The 10,034-nt window shown below is 40.3% G+C and overlaps 1 long non-coding RNA gene across 1 annotated transcript in view; it reads left to right on the top strand.

Moving 5' to 3' along the window:
• The first annotated feature begins 272 nt into the window (after window positions 1–272).
• The window catches only part of LOC128656377 (uncharacterized), a 46,004-nt gene continuing 36,242 nt past the window's right edge, over window positions 273–10,034 (top strand). Inside the window, exons 1-2 of the long non-coding RNA XR_008401999.1 lie at window positions 273–556; window positions 652–1,391. This is a non-coding gene — a long non-coding RNA (uncharacterized LOC128656377). The remainder of the gene's footprint in view (window positions 557–651; window positions 1,392–10,034) is intronic.

Here is a 10,034-nt window from a genome sequence, read left to right as displayed (position 1 = left end):
TATAGGATTCACAATTCACAGATGTTCGGAACTATCAAGCTGACTGTGGGTGGAGAATGTCAAGTTTTAAATAGCATTCTGACCACTCTGGCAAAGGCAGCTTAAGAAAAAGAACTTTCCATATGACATCTTCTCCTTACAAATTAATGACAAAGGATCTAAAATTCCCCAGCATGTTCCAGGAATGTACATTTTTTTGTTGATGTCACAAATTTTCAGGTGCATTGTGGGAAGGTACACAGAAAATCAATGCTCCTGATATACTATGCAACTCTTGTATTGCATAGCTAGTCTATTTTTTCCTCTTGGAATCTGTTTTAATTTAGATCCTGATTCATATTTCATTCATTCTTCCAAACCACAAAACCAGATTGATTTACAGCACATACTATTTGGGTGTGAGTCTCTGGAGGAACAGATAAGCAAAAAGAAGCACAGAGAAAGCAGAATGCATCTTGTCTTTCGTTCTAGGAAAAACTTAAGAAACATTTATCAGTAATTCACCAGAACTGCTAACGTACATTGTATTATGTATTTTACAGAATACAGTAAGTTGGTGAGTTCCACTTGTACAGAACTGACCACTACAATTAAGTAGCTGTTCTTGGAAATATTGTCAGCTCATGCTTTATTTTCTCTTTTGGTTTTTAGGTACAGTAGAAAGAGTTCTTTTGACGTATTCCTACAAATAAAGCTTTCTAAATTCACGTGGGAGAAAGCCATTCTTATTATTCAACACATTTAACCTCTTACTCTAAGGAATTTCCCCAAAGTGCATCCCCCAAGCGGAAACGGTGACCATAAGCAATTGGTGGAGCTTTAGAGAATCCACAAAAATCCCCAATCTGTGGTTTAGCTATATTGTCAGCTTCTGATGCAGCTTTTCTATAACTAGAAACTGCTGAGACTCAACAGCACAGGAAGAACAGTCATATAGTGCAAACTGCTTAACGGTTACAGAACCCCAGGGTACTGAAATTAAATTCTGATGTCATTCACAGCTTAACCAATCATCAAGCAGTTCAAACGTTTACACTACAACAAGCTCCACAGCAGCAAATGTGACTAGTATGTGCCAAGACTGATACTGATACCAAGCAAAACAAATAAATACATGAAAAGGTGTCCAGTTGGTAAGAAGAGATGCTCCTGTCATTTGTTGGATTTAATTGGTCAAGCAACTGATAAGTCCCGCCTATTTACAAATGTCAAAAACTTCTATCTCTTGTAGCAGCTGCCATTATAGTTTAGGTCTTCATGCTTTATATCTATATGTGCATGCATACTTCATATTTATTTCTCTATTTATTTCAAAATAAGTTTAAGGAAATGAATTTTGAACCTTCACCTTGCACAGCTTTATCATACTGCCCAGATCCACACATCCAACGGTGAGTGCAAAATAACTTTATTGGACTATGAAGATTGGATTTCTTTTTAATTTAGTTTCTCTTACATTCCAAATTCTGCATCTTTTGCTATATTATTGAAACTGGTTTATATATTGGGTTTTTCCCAACTTCATTTTACTCAAATGTTTTGTGATCTATAATTTAAATTAATTGCAAAGCAAATATGTATATTGATTACATTGTATTAAGAACATAATTAAGATTCTAGTCTATGCTTGTTTAAATGACAAAAGTCCACAACTATTGCTTGCTTTAGTAATTTGTGTTCACGTTTACTTGAACCAAGATATTATTGTATTACAACATTGTGGGATGGGATAGCTTTTTTTTTTCTCCTCCCACTGCTGAGGTTCTATTGTTCTATAAAGTGTAATGTAAACATTTTCAGAGATGTAACTATAACAACAAATAAAGGAAAAATGATGTATAATATACGGCATTCGCACACCTTGCAGGTAATTTACAGTTTGCATAGATATCATTTCTAATATGAACGACTGTTTTTAATCATATAAAAACTATAATTATGGCAATATGTAGAAAAAATGTGTAATATATTGCCTAGAAAGTTTTAATATTAAAATAGTGAAATACCATATTGTGTTTCAAAGGTAATTTCCTTTATATGATTTCTAATCTAAGTGTTATGTTAATGTGGCAGTTCTATGTACTACACAATAAAAGATATTGTATTTTGAGTATATTGCAGCTTGTTTTGAATTATAATTAAAGACAGGACTCCGTAATTACAAAAATATTAGGTGTCAAGGATCATTTTCTATTATTCTACAAACAAAATCTATTGCCTAGCTCCTATAAAATTTGTAGCTGGTTCCTCATGTTCTAGTTATTTTAATAAACATTTGTAAGGCTGTGAATTCAAAAACAGAATTTATGTTTACCTGATAAATTTCTTTCTCCAACGGTGTGTCCGGTCCACGGCGTCATCCTTACTTGTGGGATATTCTCCTCCCCAACAGGAAATGGCAAAGAGCCCAGCAAAGCTGGTCACATGATCCCTCCTAGGCTCCGCCTACCCCAGTCATTCGACCGACGTTAAGGAGGAATAATAGCATAGGAGAAACCATATGGTACCGTGGTGACTGTAGTTAAAGAAAATAAATTATCAGACCTGATTAAAAAACCAGGGCGGGCCGTGGACCGGACACACCGTTGGAGAAAGAAATTTATCAGGTAAACATAAATTCTGTTTTCTCCAACATAGGTGTGTCCGGTCCACGGCGTCATCCTTACTTGTGGGAACCAATACCAAAGCTTTAGGACACGGATGAAGGGAGGGAGCAAATCAGGTCACCTAAATGGAAGGCACCACGGCTTGCAAAACCTTTCTCCCAAAAATAGCCTCAGAAGAAGCAAAAGTATCAAACTTGTAAAATTTGGTAAAAGTGTGCAGTGAAGACCAAGTCGCTGCCCTACATATCTGATCAACAGAAGCCTCGTTCTTGAAGGCCCATGTGGAAGCCACAGCCCTAGTGGAATGAGCCGTGATTCTTTCGGGAGGCTGCCGTCCGGCAGTCTCGTAAGCCAATCTGATGATGCTTTTAATCCAAAAAGAGAGAGAGGTAGAAGTTGCTTTTTGACCTCTCCTTTTACCTGAATAAACAACAAACAGGGAAGATGTTTGTCTAAAATCCTTTGTAGCATCTAAATAGAATTTTAGAGCGCGAACAACATCCAAATTGTGCAACAAGCGTTCCTTCTTTGAAACTGGTTTCGGACACAGAGAAGGTACGATAATCTCCTGGTTAATGTTTTTGTTAGAAACAACTTTTGGAAGAAAACCAGGCTTAGTACGTAAAACCACCTTATCTGCATGGAACACCAGATAAGGAGGAGAACACTGCAGAGCAGATAATTCTGAAACTCTTCTAGCAGAAGAAATTGCAACTAAAAACAAAACTTTCCAAGATAATAACTTAATATCAACGGAATGTAAGGGTTCAAACGGAACCCCCTGAAGAACTGAAAGAACTAGATTGAGACTCCAAGGAGGAGTCAAAGGTTTGTAAACAGGCTTGATTCTAACCAGAGCCTGAACAAAGGCTTGAACATCTGGCACAGCTGCCAGTTTTTTGTGAAGTAACACCGACAAGGCAGAAATCTGTCCCTTCAGGGAACTTGCCGATAATCCCTTTTCCAATCCTTCTTGAAGGAAGGATAGAATCCTAGGAATCTTAACCTTGTCCCAAGGGAATCCTTTAGATTCACACCAACAGATATATTTTTTCCAAATTTTGTGGTAAATCTTTCTAGTTACAGGCTTTCTGGCCTGAACAAGAGTATCGATAACAGAATCTGAGAAACCTCGCTTCGATAAAATCAAGCGTTCAATCTCCAAGCAGTCAGCTGGAGTGAAACCAGATTCGGATGTTCGAACGGACCCTGAACAAGAAGGTCTCGTCTCAAAGGTAGCTTCCAAGGTGGAGCCGATGACATATTCACCAGATCTGCATACCAAGTCCTGCGTGGCCACGCAGGAGCTATCAAGATCACCGACGCCCTCTCCTGATTGATCCTGGCTACCAGCCTGGGGATGAGAGGAAACGGCGGGAACACATAAGCTAGTTTGAAGGTCCAAGGTGCTACTAGTGCATCCACTAGAGCCGCCTTGGGATCCCTGGATCTGGACCCGTAGCAAGGAACTTTGAAGTTCTGACGAGAGGCCATCAGATCCATGTCTGGAATGCCCCAAAGTTGAGTGACTTGGGCAAAGATTTCCGGATGGAGTTCCCACTCCCCCGGATGCAATGTCTGACGACTCAGAAAATCCGCTTCCCAATTTTCCACTCCCGGGATGTGGATAGCAGACAGGTGGCAGGAGTGAGACTCCGCCCATAGAATAATCTTGGTCACTTCTTCCATCGCTAGGGAACTCCTTGTTCCCCCCTGATGGTTGATGTACGCAACAGTCGTCATGTTGTCTGATTGAAACCGTATGAACTTGGTCCTTGCTAGCTGAGGCCAAGCCTTGAGAGCATTGAATATCGCTCTCAGTTCCAGAATATTTATCGGTAGAAGAGATTCTTCCCGAGACCAAAGACCCTGAGCTTTCAGGGATCCCCAGACCGCGCCCCAGCCCATCAGACTGGCGTCGGTCGTGACAATGACCCACTCTGGTCTGTGGAATGTCATCCCTCGTGACAGGTTGTCCAGGGACAGCCACCAACGGAGAGAGTCTCTGGTCCTCTGATTTACTTGTATCTTTGGAGACAAGTCTGTATAGTCCCCATTCCACTGACTGAGCATGCACAGTTGTAATGGTCTTAGATGAATGCGCGCAAAAGGAACTATGTCCATTGTCGCTACCATCAACCCGATCACTTCCATGCACTGAGCTACGGAAGGAAGAGGAACGGAATGAAGTATTCGACAAGAGTCCAGAAGCTTTGTCTTTCTGGCCTCTGTTAGAAAAATCCTCATTTCTGAGGAGTCTATAATTGTTCCCAAGAAGGGAACCCTTGTTGACGGGGATAGAGAACTCTTTTCCACGTTCACTTTCCAGCCGTGCGATCTGAGAAAGGCCAGGACGATGTCCGTGTGAGCCTTTGCTCGAGGGAGGGACGACGCTTGAATCAGAATGTCGTCCAGGTAAGGTACAACTGCAATGCCCCTTGGTCTTAGCACAGCTAGAAGGGACCCTAGTACCTTTGTGAAAATCCTTGGGGCAGTGGCTAATCCGAAAGGAAGCGCCACGAACTGGTAATGTTTGTCCAGGAATGCAAACCTTAGGAACCGATGATGTTCCTTGTGGATAGGAATATGTAGATACGCATCCTTTAAATCCACCGTGGTCATGAATTGACCTTCCTGGATGGAAGGAAGGATAGTTCGAATGGTTTCCATCTTGAAAGATGGGACCTTGAGAAATTTGTTTAAGATCTTGAGATCTAGGATTGGTCTGAACGTTCCCTCTTTTTTGGGAACTATGAACAGATTGGAGTAGAACCCCATCCCTTGTTCTCTCAATGGAACAGGATGAATCACTCCCATTTTTAACAGGTCTTCTACACAATGTAAGAACGCCTGTCTTTTTATGTGGTCTGAAGACAACTGAGACCTGTGGAACCTTCCCCTTGGGGGAAGTCCCTTGAATTCCAGAAGATAACCCTGGGAGACTATTTCTAGCGCCCAAGGATCCAGAACATCTCTTGCCCAAGCCTGAGCGAAGAGAGAGAGTCTGCCCCCCACCAGATCCGGTCCCGGATCGGGGGCCGATATTTCATGCTGTCTTGGTAGCAGTGGCAGGTTTCTTTGCCTGCTTTCCCTTGTTCCAGCCTTGCATTGGTCTCCAAGCTGGCTTGGCCTGAGAAGTATTACCCTCTTGCTTAGAGGACGTAGCACCTTGGGCTGGTCCGTTTTTACGAAAGGGACGAAAATTAGGTCTATTTTTTGCCTTGAAAGGCCGATCCTGAGGAAGGGCATGGCCCTTACCCCCAGTGATATCAGAGATAATCTCTTTCAAGTCAGGACCAAACAGCGTTTTCCCCTTGAAAGGAATGTTTAGTAGCTTGTTCTTGGAAGACGCATCAGCCGACCAAGATTTCAACCAAAGCGCTCTGCGCGCCACAATAGCAAACCCAGAATTCTTAGCCGCTAACTTAGCCAATTGCAAAGAGGCGTCTAGAGTGAAAGAATTAGCCAATTTGAGAGCATTGACTCTGTCCATAATCTCCTCATAAGGAGGAGAGTCACTATCGAGCACCTTAATCAGTTCATCAAACCAGAAATATGCGGCTGTAGTGACAGGGACAATGCATGAAATGGGTTGTAGAAGGTAACCCTGCTGAACAAACATCTTTTTAAGCAAACCTTCTAATTTTTTATCCATAGGATCTTTGAAAGCACAACTATCCTCTATGGGAATAGTGGTGCGTTTGTTTAAAGTAGAAACCGCTCCCTCGACCTTGGGGACTGACTGCCATAAGTCCTTTCTGGGGTCGACCATAGGAAACAATTTTTTAAATATGGGGGGAGGGACGAAAGGAATACCGGGCCTTTCCCATTCTTTATTAACAATGTCCGCCACCCGCTTGGGTATAGGAAAAGCTTCTGGGAGCCCCGGCACCTCTAGGAACTTGTCCATTTTACATAGTTTCTCTGGGATGACCAAATTTTCACAATCATCCAGAGTGGATAATACCTCCTTAAGCAAAATGCGGAGATGTTCCAATTTAAATTTAAAAGTAATCACATCAGATTCAGCCTGCTGAGAAATGTTCCCTAAATCAGTAATTTCTCCCTCAGACAAAACCTCCCTGGCTCCCTCAGATTGGGTTAGGGGCCCTTCAGAGATATTAATATCAGCGTCGTCATGCTCTTCAGTAACTAAAACAGAGCATCCACGCTTACGCTGACAAGGGTTCATTTTGGCTAAAATGTTTTTGACAGAATTATCCATTACAGCCGTTAATTGTTGCATAGTAAGGAGTATTGGCGCGCTAGATGTACTAGGGGCCTCCTGAGTGGGCAAGACTCGTGTAGACGAAGGAGGGAATGATGCAGTACCATGCTTACTCCCCTCACTTGAGGAATCATCTTGGGCATCATTGTCATTATCACATAAATCACATTTATTTAAATGAATAGGAATTCTGGCTTCCCCACATTCAGAACACAGTCTATCTGGTAGTTCAGACATGTTAAACAGGCATAAACTTGATAAGAAAGTACAAAAAACGTTTTGAAATAAAACCGTTACTGTCACTTTAAATTTTAAACTGAACACACTTTATTACTGCAATTGCGAAAAAACATGAAGGAATTGTTCAAAATTCACCAAACTTTCACCACAGTGTCTTAAAGCCTTGAAAATATTGCACACCAATTTTGGAAGCTTTAACCCTTAAAATAACGGAACCGGAGCCGTTTTAAGCTTTAACCCCTTTACAGTCCCTGGTATCTGCTTTGCTGAGACCCAACCAAACCCAAGGGGAATACGATACCAAATGATGCCTTCAGAAGTCTTTTATCAGTATCAGAGCTCCTCTCACATGCGACTGCATGCCATGCCTCTCAAAAACAAGTGCGCAACACCGGCGCGAAAATGAGACTCTGCCTATGCTTTGGGAAAGCCCCTAAAGAATAAGGTGTCTAAAACAGTGCCTGCCGATATAATTATATCAAAATACCCAGAATAAATGATTCCTCAAGGCTAAGTAAGTGTTAATATCAATCGATTTAGCCCAAAAAAATGTCTACAGTCTAAATAAGCCCTTGTGAAGCCCTTATTTACAATCGTAATAAACATGGCTTACCGGATCCCATAGGGAAAATGACAGCTTCCAGCATTACATCGTCTTGTTAGAATGTGTCATACCTCAAGCAGCAAAGGACTGCAAACTGTTCCCCCAACTGAAGTTAATGCTCTCAACAGTCCTGTGTGGAACAGCCATGGATTTTAGTTACGGTTGCTAAAATCATTTTCCTCATACAAACAGAATTCTTCATCTCTTTTCTGTTTCTGAGTAAATAGTACGTACCAGCACTATTTGAAAATAACAAACTCTTGATTGAATAATGAAAAACTACAGTTAAACACTAAAAAACTCTAAGCCATCTCCGTGGAGATGTTGCCTGTACAACGGCAAAGAGAATGACTGGGGTAGGCGGAGCCTAGGAGGGATCATGTGACCAGCTTTGCTGGGCTCTTTGCCATTTCCTGTTGGGGAGGAGAATATCCCACAAGTAAGGATGACGCCGTGGACCGGACACACCTATGTTGGAGAAATGTTTATACCATTTATAGAAGCGTGTAATTTATATGTAACCATATAAATGTTGAGAATTTTGGTAAATCAGAAATAAAATGGATCAATGTTTTATTTTCCTGATGATTTATAGATACACTTCTTACATTATACCTCAGTATTTGTGCAATATCAAGATATTGGTCTAGAAAAATACTTGGAATCTGTGTGTCAGTCACACATTTAGTGCATATACCTTATTTATGTATACTAGTGGGCCTAAATAATAAAATTGTACCACTGTGTAACAGACAAAGTGATAGAAATATAGTCTGCAATTAGTAACAAAAATCCAACAATATGGAATTAGTATTTTGTTTTATAAATAAAACTAAAATGAGTTTCTTTTCTATAAATAACACTAAGCAGGTTTGGTAATACGTCCCTTTTTCACTAGTAACACTGTACACTATTGTACATATCCCTAAACATGAAGTGTGAAAACATTCACTGACGACGTGCTAACCCCTAACAGTCTCCTTTTTTATGATGTTTTCCACACACAAGCTGCTGCTATTCCTAATGCATAAATTGCTGGGTGATGATTATTTTACACTTCACACTGAGTGTTAAAGTTTTTCTAGGATACACAGTATCTGACATATGACAACTTTCTTAATCTTTTAAGTGATAAATGGTACTTACAAGCTTGCATGTGTACCAAAACAGGGATATACACATTTATAAATACCTTACGACATTTTAAAGCAACAAAGAATGTTTGAAGATACGTAAAGTAACGTTTTTTAATAGACAGATGTTAAAAAATGTATAATGAAATTAATTTAATTTTGACAGTTAGGGACTGTTAATGATAATGTGAAAAAACTATATATACACACGCGCACACACGTTTATTTTGCTACAAATGCTAGACACCAATTGACCATCAGTAATATGACAATTGTTTAGTCATCAAGTACTGTGGGCTGTTTGGGTTAATATTGTTTGTTATAATTGTGTGGTATGAGAGGCTGACCTAGAATCATATATGATTAACCCCTTCACTACCAGGAATTTGGGAGAAAAACTTGCCCAATTTTTAGTAAATTTGCTGTTGCTTCATTTAAATATAAACAGCCTTTGTTTTTATGATTTACAAATATATATATATATATATATATATATATATATATATATATATATATATATATAAAAATATATTAAAGTAGACAACCAAAGGTAATGATCTAGGCCCCTTTTTGTATATTTAATACTACTATTTGGACGCCAAATACTATCATATAAAAAAAAAAATTGCGTTTTTAGCAAACTGGGTTTCTCACTGAAATTATTTACACACAGCTACTGCAGTCATAAGACAGAGGGTTGTAAAAGCTTCTCTGGTATCCCCTTTGTTCAGAAACAGCAGACATGCATGGCTTTGCCTTTGGTATTTGGCAATTAGTAAGCAGCTAATTGCAGCTGCACACCACACTTCTTAAATTCACGGCAGTGAAGGGGTTAATCATAGCTTGTAAGGTTACTTTTTGCTGTAGTGTAGAGATTACCCGCTCGCCTGACACCACCCACCCACTGATCCCCCCCAAACAGCTCTCTTCCCACCTCCCCCCCTACTGGTCATCACCATCTTAGATGCTAGCAGACAGTCTGCCAGTATGCAGATTAGGACTTTTTAAAAAAAAAATATATATATATTTATTTCTTTATTTTTTAATTTCTGTAGTGTATGAGTCCCTCCTCACCCTCTCATCTCCCTGAACCCCCGCCCCCCCAACAGCTCTCGTAACCCTCCCTGCTCCAACTGCCCACCGCCATATTTATTTCTGGCAGCCGGATTAGTGCACCTTTACCATATGAGGGCAGATGCCTTCTGCCCCCTGGTTGCAGTGCC

The sequence above is a fragment of the Bombina bombina genome, chromosome 4 (genome assembly GCF_027579735.1).
Source record: "Bombina bombina isolate aBomBom1 chromosome 4, aBomBom1.pri, whole genome shotgun sequence".
NCBI classification, from domain to species: domain Eukaryota; kingdom Metazoa; phylum Chordata; class Amphibia; order Anura; family Bombinatoridae; genus Bombina; species Bombina bombina.
Note: the sequence above shows the minus strand (reverse complement) of the source record. Positions and strands in the feature narration are given on the sequence as shown.